The 14135-nt window shown below is 41.4% G+C and overlaps 1 long non-coding RNA gene across 1 annotated transcript in view; it reads left to right on the forward strand.

Moving 5' to 3' along the window:
* LOC143998388 (uncharacterized) overlaps positions 1-12691 on the forward strand; it is a 75613-nt gene extending 62922 nt beyond the window's left edge. The window contains exon 4 of the long non-coding RNA XR_013277899.1: positions 12390-12691. This is a non-coding gene — a long non-coding RNA (uncharacterized LOC143998388). The remainder of the gene's footprint in view (positions 1-12389) is intronic.
* Positions 12692-14135: the final 1444 nt, after the last annotated feature.

Raw genomic sequence — 14135 nt, forward strand, 5'->3', positions numbered from 1 at the left:
TCTGGGGGGGGGGTGTAACTGCAGAGCGAGTTATCTCGGACGAGCCCCCACATGTAGCACTAACCCCAAAAGGAGCTGCCAAAATTTGATTCAGGCCTGCACTCTAACGAACCCCCCCGAATTGGCTCAGTCCCCTTGACACAGTTGTGGTGCAATACAATAAAGTACAAGATAATATAATATAATATACCTGTATTGTAACCTCAGGATCCACTGGCTCCACCTGCTGGGAGAAAACACAATTACAGTAATTGTGCTGTCATCCCAACATAGGACGACAGTACAATGGATTTCAACATAAACAATTGCAAACAATATATATTTATACCCGGAGTTCCTCCTGCTTTTAAAGCTATGTGTGAGATCTCACACATAAAGTACATAGTCGTTGATCTTCTTGTCTTCGCTAGCTAAAGTAACTCCTTGTGATTTGTAATCCATAGGTTAAAGTAAGTTAAGTTGAGGTAAAGGGGCTCCTGGTGTTACTTCAGTAACTATATGGACGAGGCCCTTCCGGGGGAGGAGTCTGTAATGGTGCGTGTCTGCACCTAGCGTCCTGGTGCTCCATGGCCCCCATCGCACGGACAATGCCGCCGATAGCGGCTACCTGTTGATCTCCCCCTTCCGACCCGTCCCCCTGGCTGTCTCCCTCCGCAAGGAGTATCTCCCCTACCTTCCCCCTTCGTTCCTTCCCCTCGGACCGGGACGCAGCACTACGGGCTGTGCGGTTCCCTCGGTGGCGACTTGGACCCCCCTGTGAGGCTTTGGAGATCCCATCGCTGGAGCGTACGTACACCGGCGTGGCCGGTCTATTGGCACTGCGGGCAGTGCAGGGCTGCGCTCGGTAAACTTCGGTAAGCCTCGGAAGGTTTGCTTAGAGCTCCGGACGCCATCTACTGGATAAAGTAAGATACTGCTTATTGAATATATGAGTGTACTGTGCTTAGAAAAAGGAAAAAAAATAAAAATAAAAAGCCTGAATCTGCTGAATCTTGGATAGAACCTAATAGGAAGATAAAGCCATACCCCAAATAATTACGGGGTAAGTGGATATACAAATATAAAGTATTAAAAGTACTCCGTAATTGTATTCACTGTCAAATATTGGGACTGTTTGGTAAATCTGCTAGATCAACATTAACAAATAACCAGGAACATACATTTTCTGTGGCGTAAATGTATTGGCAAGTAATTAAAGCGGCATAGTAAAATTAAGTGATCTACCTCAATAAAAGGACATTTTTGATACCATGCGATCTTGCTAGATCATCAATAAAAAAAAAAAAAAAAAAAAAAAAACTGTGTGGAAAAATGAGTATGTAGAGGCTGAAATAAGGGTTTATTTGGGCCACACCGAAGGTAATGCAAAAAACACAGTGATAATAAACTTTAAAACCATATCGCAGTGGCTAAGGAAGATCGCTGACACCCGTGGATATTAAATAAAATATTTAAAAAAAAAAGAGTAAGAAGGGGGAAGAGGCACATTTAACAAAAGCAATAGAGGCGTTTAACTATTGCTGTGCTAGATGAAGGGAAAAACAGCAAAAGCAGGGGGCTACCCTGAAATCCCCACGCCGGAGCTTAGTTGCCAGCCCAGGTGCTATGAACAAATATGTTACACAGACGGCAGTCACAGAGAAACAGCAGGCAGAAAAACCTCAATCCCAATACATAAAAAACCAACAGACAGAAAGTACCGAAAAAAGGGAAAGAGAAAAGAGCAGAAAAGAGAAAAGAAAACTTCAAACACAAAATATCTCCGCACAAGACATGGAAGTATTACTTGACGTTCCACCAGAGGAAGGAACAGGCTTAATAACTGAACCTGATTATAGTGTTGAATTTTTAACATCCCAACAGACACAACAAGATAACCTTCAAGTATTGCCCACTAAAAATGAGATAATCTCTATGTTCGCAGCTCTGGAAAATACCATGAAAGCGGAAATGGAAAGATTACATCAGAACCTAGGACATATACTTGAAAGGGTGGTAGAGGTGGAAAAAAAAGTGGAAAAAGACACGAATACAATAAAGAACTTGGAAGCAGAAATACAAAGTTTAAAAATGACACAGCAAGATCAAGCATTTAAGATCGAAAATCAAGAAAATAGACACAGAAGAAAAAATCTAAGAATATGTGGTGTCCCAGACGCACAACAACGAGAGGATCTAACGGATATAATCAGGAAGATCTGTAATCCCTTAATGAACAAAGAAAGTACTAATGAAATAAAAATAGAAAGGGCGCATAGAGTAAGGAAACCTAAAGGTCTCCCACAAGAAACGCCACGAGACATTATAGTGCGATTCCAAAATGAAGAAGAAAAACACCAAATATGGAAGAATATAAGATCAAAAGCACCACTAAGATATGAAGGAAATGGTATTCAGATATTTCAAGATATCTCACTGGAAACTTTGAAGAGGAGAAGAGCCCTAAAACCGTTACTGACAGTTCTGGTTGAGAACGAAGTGCAATATAATTGGGGCTTTCCGGCAAGTTTAATAGGGAGAAAAGATGGCCGCACAGCAAGACTATGATTTTTAGAAGAAACCGCAGAATTTTGTGGAAAATTGGGGATCCCGGTTCCGGGGGGAGGGGTGGAGGGGAGGGAATAGAGACGAAAATTAGTCCCGCCCCTTCTTGTGAGGAGATAGGGGGGAGGCGAGAATGATAGAGACATAAATTAGATAGAGGGGGGAGTTCCACTCCCAGCAGGGTGTGACGTTTTCCTTTCTGGTCGAAGAGGGGGAGGGAGGGTGCGGTGGGGGTAGGGGAGCCCCTTGTACGAGGATTTACCACCCCGCCAAAGAAAGACGGGATGGGCGATGGCACCATTGAGCAGAATTCCACCCTAGGGCCAAGGGATAACTGGAACGAGGACGTCCCAGATAAAAGGTCCCGGACCATTTGGTCAAATATACATCTAATGGGGGGACGGGGAGGGGGGGAGAGGGAGGTGGGCAGAGGGAGGGGGGGAGGATTAAATCTATTGACAAGAAACCACTACTTCTACTAAAAAAGGATAGAAAAAATGTTAAATACGTATAATGTCAGAAATCAAAATAGCAACATACAATGTCAGAGGAATGAATTCTCCAAAAAAAAGGTATAATATACTAAGGGAGCTGGAGGGTTATTCAGTAGAGATTGTGTTTTTACAAGAAACGCATTTAGCTCTAGACTTAAGTATTAGATTAAATACACAGAATTTTCCAACGTGGTATTATGCAGACACCCCAACCAGGGGCTCTAGGGGAGTGGCAATTGGGATCTCTAAAAAAGTCAATTGGAAAGTAGAAGAAATAAAAACGGATCCACAGGGGAGGTTCCTATTCGTAAAAGGACTAATAGAAAGAGTTAGATACACATTGGTAAATGTATATTGTCCCAATAAAGGCCCAAAGAAATATTTAAACAAAATGCTGAACATTCTAGAAACATGCAAACAGGGCCATATAATCTTGGGAGGGGATCTAAATTTCGCCATGGATCCGTATATAGATAGCACTTCACTGGGTATGGTACACGAAATCAAACAACATAGAACCCTGAAAAAGAAGATGCTGCAGCATCAATTAATGGACACCTGGCGAATACTCAATTTAAGGAAAAAGGATTACACATACTATTCCACAGTACACGACATGTATGTTAGATTGGACTATATATTTGTAGATCATGAACTACTAGAAAATATATTGGAAGTTAAAATAGGATCTATAACCCTCTCGGATCACGCACCTGTAATAATAAAATTAAAAGATCTAGGAAGAGAATATAGTAAAGGATTATGGAGACTAAATGAGTCCCTTCTGGAAAATGTGGAAACAGAAAACACTATTAAATACGAAATTGAACAATATTTTTTAGCCAATGACTCAGAGGAGATCCCAAGGGCTACACTCTGGGAGGCCCACAAAGCTCTGATTAGGGGGAAATTAATATCCATAGGATCCTGGGTAAAAAAAGAAAGTGAAAAGAAGCTAAATGATTTAAAAAAAGAACTTTACTTATTAGAACAAAAACATAAGTGTCAACTCTATAAAAACATATATAAAGAAATAATACATAAACGTACTCAACTAAACAATAGATTGGAGCAAGAAGTAAGAAAAACCTATAAACACGTAGCTAAAGAAAGATACATGTGGGGTAATAAACCGGGGAAACAATTGGCCAGAATAGTAAGGGATAAAAAAGCTATTAATTATATAGAAAAAATCAAAAACGCGAATGGTGAAATAAAATACAGAACATCAGAAATAGCAAACGCGTTCAAAACATAGCGCCCTATACTCAACTAGGAACAAGGAGACTGAAAGTCAGAAGGAGACTAGGAAAATTAAAATACAAGAATATCTGAGGGAGGCAGACCTACCAAAGATAACCCCCGAAATGTCTAATAGCTTAGAGGCCCCAATCACTCCAGAGGAAATTGAGTATGCAATAAAGGACATGCCCAACGGGAAAAGCCCAGGACCAGATGGTTTCACCATCAGGTATTATAAAAAATTCAAACAGCTGTTGGTCCCACAGTTATGTAAACTCTGGAATAAACTGGCAGAGGAGGAGCTCCTGAGGAAAGAATCACTTCTAGCAAATATCATACTAATTCCAAAACCCGGTAAAGATTCTTCGAGTTGCTCTAATTACCGCCCAATTGCACTGTTGAATACAGATATTAAATTGTATGCAAAAGTGTTGGCAACGAGGATAAAAAACCTACTCCCAGAATTGATCAGCGAAGATCAAGCAGGATTTGTACCAGGGAGGGAGGGCCGAGATAACAGTCTGCGAACGCCGTTATTAATGGGGAAGGATAAGGAAACCAATCCTCCAATGATTTTGGTCTCGATCGACGCAGAAAAAGCTTTTGACCGAGTCGATTGGAGCTTTATAATGGAAACAGTACAGTCAATGGGACTTGGCCCAAAAATGCTAAAATGGGTAAACAATCTATATACATATCCATCAGCCAGAGTGGGGGTAAATGGGAGTATGTCGTCCGCCTTCGATATGCAAAATGGTACAAGACAGGGGTGTCCCCTCTCGCCATTGCTATACGTGTTAGCTCTGGAACCCTTATTAGCAAAAATTCGTAACAATCCAGTCATAGAAGGAATAAGAATGGGGGGGGGAGAACATAAAGTGGCGGCATACGCGGACGACATACTCCTATATTTGATCAACCCCCAAACATCTTTATTAGGTATGATGAAGGAGATCAGAGACTATGGGGCCCTTTCTAATTTTAAAATAAACCCAATTAAAACAGTTATCCTGAATATCGGACTAGATCCGCACGAAGAAGAAAAGATACGGCATAAATTCCCTTTCACATGGGAAAAAAAAGAAATAACATATCTAGGGATCAAAATAACAAAGACAATTCGGGGGTTATATCAGGCTAATTATATCCCGTTGATAAACAAAATCAAAGCGTTATTAATGAAGATGAATAAAGGAATAATATCTTGGATGGGAAGAATCAATGTGTTGAAGATGGTGGTATTACCAAAAATTATATACAAAATGCAAATGCTTCCGATAAATATCCCAATAGGTTTTTTTAATATACTAAGAACATTATTTTTAAAATTCATTTGGCAAAATAAAAAACCCAGGATAAAATTTTAATTTATTAACTAGGAAAAAAAATAGGGGAGGAATGGCACTACCAGACATTCACAGATATTTAGCAATTATTTTTACGAGATTGGTTGAATGGACAAATCAAAACACGAAAAAGAAATGGGTAAAAATGGAGGAGATATTGACTGGGTCACAATAAAAAAAAAAACATATGGATTCCACCAAAATTTAGAGCAATTAGTAGTAGGACGCACGAAATCACTTTAACGGCACTAAAAAAATGGGACACAACACAGCGTAAAAATAAATGGCAATATAATTCACCATTAATCCCTCTCGAGGGAACGAGTTTTTTTACACCAGGTCACGACACATCACTAGGGAATCGAATGAGGGATTTACAATTAAAAGACATCATAAGGGAGGGGAAGTTAATGTCAAAACAAGATTTAATGACGAAGCACAATTGGCAAATATTGAAAGACTGGGAATACCTCCAGATTCAACACTTCGTTAATTCCATCCCAAAACCAATAAGAAATGAAAAAAGGTTAACAGCAATGGAAAAATTATGTATAAAGAAAATAGCAGTTAAACATTGTGTCTCACAGCTATATGACTGTTTATCGGAAATAGAAGGCCAAGGAAATATCCCATTTATAGCTAAATGGGAGAAGGACTTGGGCTATAAAGTTGATGAGACCCAAATGATTAACTCAATATATCATTCTGTATTTGATATAAGATCAATGGAAGTAAATTATAAGTGCCTAATGAGATGGCACTTAACACCAGATAAATTACACAGAATGGAGCCATCCAACTCCAAGTTATGTTGGAGAGAATGTGGGATACCGGGAACGATATTCCACTTCTGGTGGGAATGCCCAGTAATAAACCAATATTGGAGTAAAATAACAGAATATATAGAGAAAATAACAGGGCAAAAAATACCTTTAACCCCAGGGGAATGTTTGTTTTTAGGGGTAGATGTAAAAACGAGTAAGCAGTTCAAAAGAAGTATACAAAACTCATTAACACCCGTTTTACTCAACGCCGCAAAAGCTATAATACCAAAAAATTGGTTACAGGTGAAACAACCCCTGATCAGAGATTGGATCCAAAGAATAGAATATATCAATAATATGGAATACCTAAGAAAAATGGAGGAAAATAAAATGATAAAATACCGCAGAACGTGGGAAAAGTGGAGAATATTTAAAAAGACAAAGCATTATACTCAAGCATTAATGGAATAAAGAGTAGTGGGTATGGGGAAGGTCAACAGACGGGAGAGAAGATGGTAGGGTGGGTGTGGAAAATCTAATTAAATAAGGAGTTAAATAAATAGATAAGGCAGTAAGAATAAGATGGCAATGATAACCAAGTAGATGTCAATTTTATTGTTGGTTTATTTTCCTTTTCCCTAAATATGTATGGTTTTCTCTTTTTAATGGAAAATATTAAATTGAATTAAGCTTATAAAGGAAAAAAAAAAAAAAAAAAGAGAGATTGGGAAAAGAAAACAAAATTTTTGCCACAATGATGTTAAGAATACAGGATAAGATTCATACAGTTAATCTGATTAGAATCCATAAATAACAAATCTTACTGAGTGGTAAAAAAAAGAAAAAAAAAAAAACTTCAGTAACTATATTACAAGGCTTAAGACACCAGAGTAGATAGGCCTCAAGTCTGCACAGTGTCGGTTGCTCTGCTCCTCCGTGGAACTATAAATCCCAGTGAAGCCTGTGTATGAGTCTAACTGCGTGTGGAAGTTAACAAACTGTGGGCCGTAACCCACTCACCAACTGGATCGGAGCGCCGTGTAGTAGCTTTGGTCCAGTGACTGCAGCTTGCTAATCCTTCAGCTGGGTTCGTTGCTCCATTCCACTCTGCTAGGTGAACTCGGTCCTCTGATGCTCAAACGAGTGTCTCTGGATCTCTCCAATCCGGTCTCTGGCACTGTCAGGTCACTCACACAAACTGTTGAAGTTGCGCTCTGCGATGGCTGTAAGTCCCTTCTCATGGGAGGCCTCCTCACAGGCAGGCCATGCGATCCCAAGAGCCCTAAAATGGCCGCTCTTGCTCCTTTTTTATGTCCTACCCAGCATGCAGTGCAAGAGGGTGTCCATGGGTAGGTCATCAAGCATCCTGGGTAAAAGTCAACCTTCAAATGTAAATCAATCCCTTCCTGTATTCAGTCTTTCTTTGTGCTTTTTGAAAGCAATATTCGTTTCCATTCACTACCTGTTTGGCCGCTAGATGGCGCCAAATACTAAGCTATAGAATTGTCCATAGGCTTACATTGTAAAACATGATCATTACATTAATAGGCAAAAGTTATCAGACATAGATATAGAGCGTTGGCCTGCCAGGGTCTAAAAGGGGGACGTGACCCCAGATGGGGCTCCAGGGAGCATGTAACATGAAGCGGAAACTGGCCTTTGTTTCCTGGGTGTTTTCTAAAGTCCACTTTGGGACCTGGAGCTCAGGGATTTCTGAGAGATCTGGGTGGGATGGAATCCCTAGTCCTGGGTCCTGAGTTTGAGAACAGCCAGGCATACTGATTGGTCAGGGATGTGCTGGGGTTTTAGTAGTGACCTGACCATGGTTCTGGGCTCCACCTTGGCAGATGGGAAGTCTGAGTACCAGGAGTCAGGAGGGCTCCACGGGGGAGCCAGTGCAGCAAGAGGCTGCTAGCTGTGTGCACCAAGGTGGTTGGTGAAACAGTCTGTATGAAACAGACAAGGGCATGGAGTGTAAGGCCAGAGCAGCAGTGCTGCAAGTGAGAGCCAACTAGGCCGAATGTAGTTTTGTTGATGAAAAGGAATGCTGAAATCCATGCGAGGGAAACATCTTTGTTGAGCTTTCTTTTAATAAAAATGGGCAAGCAATGCCCTTAAAAAAGGAACCAGTGAGTGTCGGTGTCCTTCAAGCTAATGAGGTTTTCTACCGAAGGTTTCAACAGTATTTCATAAGTCACAGGAAATGGTTCTCCCAACCTTTTTGCCCTACAACATCCGGCACTAAGGAAAGCGCTTTTCATAGTGCAGTATACACCTTCGTACATCCAGGCTATCTAGAAGTCAGATGATCAAATTCACTGTTTATATTCTTATGGCCATCAATGAAGTCTGCAAAGCTTCAGGGGTAGTGGCCCATTCAACACGGGCAGTAGCAATGTCCTGGGTGGAACAAGCAGGGGTTTCTCCAGGATGGATCTGCAAGGTGCCTAGGTTGATGCGTTTTTCCACCTTTACCCACCACTAAAGGGTTGGACTTGCTCTGTGTCGAAGCAATTGTTCGGCAGGAAAGTCCTGCAGGCAGTGGTCCCACCCTAGAATAAGTGCTCTTATCTCCAGGTGCTGTCCTGAAAGACTAGGTGAGAAAACCTTAGACTTGCCGGTAATGGTATTTCTACAAGCCTTTCAGGACCGTGTCTAATCCGCCCTGATTGTGTTATACGATGTGGTGGTATTGCTATGTTTCCTGGAGAAAATGGGTGAAGCTGTGAGCTCTCCAGGTGCTGTCCTGAGACTCTTAGGCCGCGTACACACGGGCGGACTGTTCGTCCAACTTTGTCCGCTGAACAGTGTTTCAGTGGACAGTCCGCTCGTGTGTGGGCTTCAGCGGACAGTTTCAGCGGACAGTCTGACGAACAAAGTTTTTCGGAATTTCCGTAAGACTGTCCGCTGAAACTTGGTTTGAGCGGACAGTCCGCTCATGTGTAGGCTTGTTCGTCAAACTAAGTTCCGCGCATGCTCAGAAAGGATTTACACGCCGAAGGTTGCATTGCAGTGTATAGGACTTCGAATCTCTCGTCCCATCGTACGTGCCGTTCACGTCATCGCGCAAGTTTTCAGCGGACTGTTCGTTCGTCGTGTGTGGTCAAGTCTGCTCATGCAAATTTTGAACGGACTGTTTGTCAAACTGTTTGACGAACCTAGTTGGGCGGACAGTCCGCCCGTGTGTACGCGGCCTTAGAAATGCTGTTACCAGTAAGTCTAAGGTTTTCAGGCTCTATGCAGTCTGGCTATATAATGGGTCCTACCTGTTCTAACTAGCTATTCTGGTTCATTGTGTTACAAGCTAGACGTGTACATGCCTTCTGTTCTAAGGAAGTGTCTACTGGGCTTTGCACTGCTTTTAATGGAGGGCCTCTGGTCCATTTAGCCACATCTACAACTTTTAGGCGCTGAAGGATTTCATTACCTGGCTGTGTTTGAGCTGAAAAGATGGCACCTTTTTGATACAAGCCTGGCAAGCTGCATTGCAAATAAAGAATAATAATCCTGATTACTGAAATAATTACTGTGATGGATCCGATCCCACACTCAATTGAGTGCTTCAGTCAGATTAGAGGAAGCAGGATATACTGACGATCAGAGAGATATATTCTCATAGCTGCAATGAATACAACTCTAGCCGAAAATAGCTTGTAGAATCTTGAAGTACACCAGGAATAACCTTTTATTTGAGATATCACACAAAATATATACAGTGGGGTGACTAAAACCTAACTTAATTAGCATGAGCTAATTATCTAATCAACACTGGACTCCTTCATTCAATTGCAGGTTAATTGGCACAAACAACAAAACAATTGGTGAAATATTCTTTAGAATCTGTGTCAAGCCAGGCTAGACTCATTTACATTATACAAGAGAACAGACAGGTGGATGGAGGTAATATTGGCATCTGAGAGCTTGTGTCCCAATAGTGTGATTCAGCCTATTGCTAATATGGCAAATACATATCCAGAGTCTGTGTGTCCTGGGGGGGGGGGGGGGGGGGGGGGCACAGACCTGAATCCAAGTAAAACCACCTCAGGTGTCCCCAGGAATACAGCTCACAAAGAGCACCGTTCCCCCAAATTCGAGGGCCCATAATCACAAGGCAAGAGGCTTGCATTCAGTCCCCTCCAAGAGCCTCGGTCCCAGCTAGGTCTGTCCATTGCTATTATAGCAAATGGCATTCGAGATTGGTTAGTTTGAGCCACTTGATGTAGTCTTCTCCTTTTTCTCCTTCTCGTTTTTCTCCTTCTCCTTTTTTCTCCTTCTCCTTTTTTCTCCTTCTCCTTTTTTCTCCTTCTCCTTTTTTCTCCTTCTCCTTCTCCTTTTTCTCCTTCTCCTTCTCCTTTTTCTCCTTCTCCTTCTCCTTTTTCTCCTTCTCCTTCTCCTTTTTCTCCTTCTCCTTCTCCTTTTTCTCCTTCTCCTTTTTCTCCTTCTCCTTCTCCTTTTTCTCCTTCTCCTTTTTCTTCTTCTCCTTTTTCTCCTTCTCCTTCTCCTTTTTTCTTCTCCTTCTCCTTCTCCTTTTTCTTCTCCTTCTCCTTCTCCTTCTCCTTCTCCTTTTTCTTCTCCTTCTCCTTTTTCTTCTGAAAAAAGAGGGGCAAAACACTGCGCTATAACTTAATTGAACAAAGAACAGCTGCCAACACTTAAAACAAACAAAGTTCAACAATTTGGGGTAAAAATAGTGTAGCGCTTCAGCAATAGTGAATGTGATAAACACACATAAACAAAAAAATAAAAAAGTGGTCACATAGAAGAGTCCATGATCATATAAGAAAAGTCCAATTGGAATAGGGGAAAGACTCCGTGAAGTGACTGGTGTAAGAGTGATTAAACCAATTCAGGTGGGATGAGGGTCTTGCTAGTCAGGTACACCCGAGTTTATCGACTTGTCTGTAGACTTTAGAAAAATAAATGGGTACTCTTACCGACTGTGTTGGACTCACACGGTCTTACGACGGCTGAGTCTGAAAGGCTTGCGGTCCTGACCTAGGACCAAAGGATGGATCAGTGAAGGTCCGTCAAGTTGGTGAGGAAACTCCAGACAGCTGTGGACCACACGATGTAGCTCACGAATGGAACGCCAGGGTAGTTTCTTGTCCAGCTCAGACGTGACCCGATCAGCACAGATACCCCCAAAAATGGGGTAGAAGATGTTGTGGGTTTTAAGCCAACAGAGGAAAAAGAAAAAGAAAGCTCCACATGGTGCGGGTCAGACGGTCTTAACCGGCAAATTTATTTTGGAAGTCAAATAATTCAGTAAAATTTAAGACTTAGTGATCACATAAAGTAAATAAAAGTATAAAAATAAAAGCAATGTGGGGTGCCAACAGCTAGCTCCTTTTTTTTTCTTTCTTCTCCTTTCTTCTCCTTTTTTCTCCTTCTCCTTTTTCTTCTCCTTTTTTCTCCTTCTCCTTTTTCTCCTTCTCCTTTTTCTCCTTCTTCTTCTCCTTTTTCTCCTTCTTCTCCTTTTTCTTCTCCTTCTCCTTTTTCTTCTCCTCCTTTTTCTTCTCCTTTTTTCTCCTTCTCCTTTTTCTCCTTTTTCTTTTTTTTCTCCTTTTTCTTTTTCTTCTCCTTTTTCTCCTTTTTTCTCCTTTTTCTTTTTCTTCTCCTTTTTTCTCCTTTTTCTTTTTCTTCTCCTTTCTCCTTTTTCGTCTCCTTCTCCTTCTCCTTTTCTTCTCCTTCTCCTTTTTTCTTCTCCTTCTTCTCCTTTTTCTTCTCCTTCTTCTCCTTTTTCTTCTCCTTTTTCTCTCCTTTTTCTCTCCTTTTTTCTTGGACTGACCATACTGCAGTGAACCTACTTTGCATGTGTTTTGATGCAGATAAAAATACACTGGATTGCATGTGGTGTGAACTGGTCCTTATTATTTGAACTAAATCCCACGTGTGTCGGGGGGGGGGGGGGGGGTACTATATCATACTTTCCAATATTGACACCTACATGACCTTTTTAGCCATAATCCTAAATGGGTTTTTTTTTTTTTTCCTCCTAGATTTCCTTTGCAGATTATAACCTTGTGGACCTACTCAGGAAACACCAGGTGTTGGCTCCAGACTGCCTTTCAGGGTCCCCTCTTCTATCTGCCTATGTCACCCGTATCTGTAGCCGTCCTAAGCTTGAAGCCTTCCTTTCCAGTGATGCCCACAAGAACAGACCAATCAATGGCAAAGGCAAGCAGTGAAATATATCCTTTTGATATCGGGGCTGTGTCTCCAACAATAAGCAAAAAAAGTAATATTTTGACTCCTGATATTAGAATTTAGTCATCTGATGCTCCTTATCGAAGAATAAAAATGCGCAATGAAGCTTGTCCTAATTATTTCTTTATTTATTTTTTTTGTGTAAAATTGGTTAGTGATCTGTATTTTTACAAGTCTGGTTGAAGATTCTCCTTCTCTTTTGTAGCATTGGGGTCAACTAATGAAAATTTCCGCAAAGTGTAAATACTGTCTCCTTGGCTGACTTTGATTTAATGCGTTTTTTAGTGTGCTTTTGGAGATTTGACTAAAGCTGACTATATATTGTACGAATTTCCTAAGGAGCCAGCTGAAATTTGCATAGAGGGTGGCCATGTTAGCTAAAAAGCAGTTGCATCCAATTATAAGAACCCAAACGATAACTAACCACCCATTCTAAAAAGGTAGAAAAAAGTTTAAAATAATGACACGAGATAGAACATCCTCATTGGTAAATACTTAGCAAAGAAGCAATAGATTCAGCCAAAGGCCGGCATACTTCATACCCCATTTTAACCACGTCCCACCCAGCCACTGCACATATACAGCTGGGTGGGTGCTCCTTCCTTCTGAGTGGACGTTCAAGAAAGTCTCTCAGAAGGGCTCGAGTCGCCCTGACAAGGCACATCTCCGATCGGCAGGAGGGCTGTGATTGGACACACCCGTCATGTGATCAGGGGGGCCAATCCGAGCCGTCATGTGATGTAAACAGAGAGCTGGTTGCTAGGTGATCGGCTCTCCTCTCCTCACATTGAAGTTGTCAGTGAGGAGAGGAGAGCAGATCGCTGCAGCCAGCTGGTGATCAAGGAGTATGAGCTGTTTTTACACACTGATCACCAGCCCAGTGTCCCCACACAAAGTAAACAGTGTCCCCAAAACATTGTCCCCTCACAGTAAAAACACCTGTCCCCACATATGTAACACTAAAATCATGTCTGTGATCATCTGCACACATGTCCCTGATCACACAAACCAATTATTATACACTTAATGGGATTTATTTTTATTTTTTACCAGACATGCAGCCAAATAAAAAAAAAAATTAATTAAAAATAAAAATTTTGGCTTAAATTTATGACAAAATTAGATTTTATTGGATTCATTTTAAAACAAAGTAGAAAATAATATATAAAAAATAAAATAAAATTATATATATATACACACACACACACACACACACACACACACACACACACACACACACACACACACATATATACACTTTTTTTTTTCTCATATCGTCTTCCAGGAAACACGTCAACCCAATCAAATAAAAGGTGTGGTCCTCCAGGCCCTCCTCAGTTTTTGTGTTTCCTGCCGGACGGGAAGGAGCACGTCGGAACTAGTAAGGGGAGCTCCTTCTTCTCGGGGTTGTCCTGGGGGGAGCACCTGGTGGACCTGACCCTTAGCACCCCTCGGTCCGTTCGGAGGGAGGAGAGGGTAGCTATCAGTCCCCGCTGCCATTTAACGTTCGGAGAGAACGGGACCCCGATGGGCGGCAA

Source organism: Lithobates pipiens, unplaced genomic scaffold (genome assembly GCF_037356315.1).
Source record: "Lithobates pipiens isolate NorthernLeopardFrog02 unplaced genomic scaffold, aLitPip1_a1.2 Scaffold_19, whole genome shotgun sequence".
Classification (NCBI taxonomy): domain Eukaryota; kingdom Metazoa; phylum Chordata; class Amphibia; order Anura; family Ranidae; genus Lithobates; species Lithobates pipiens.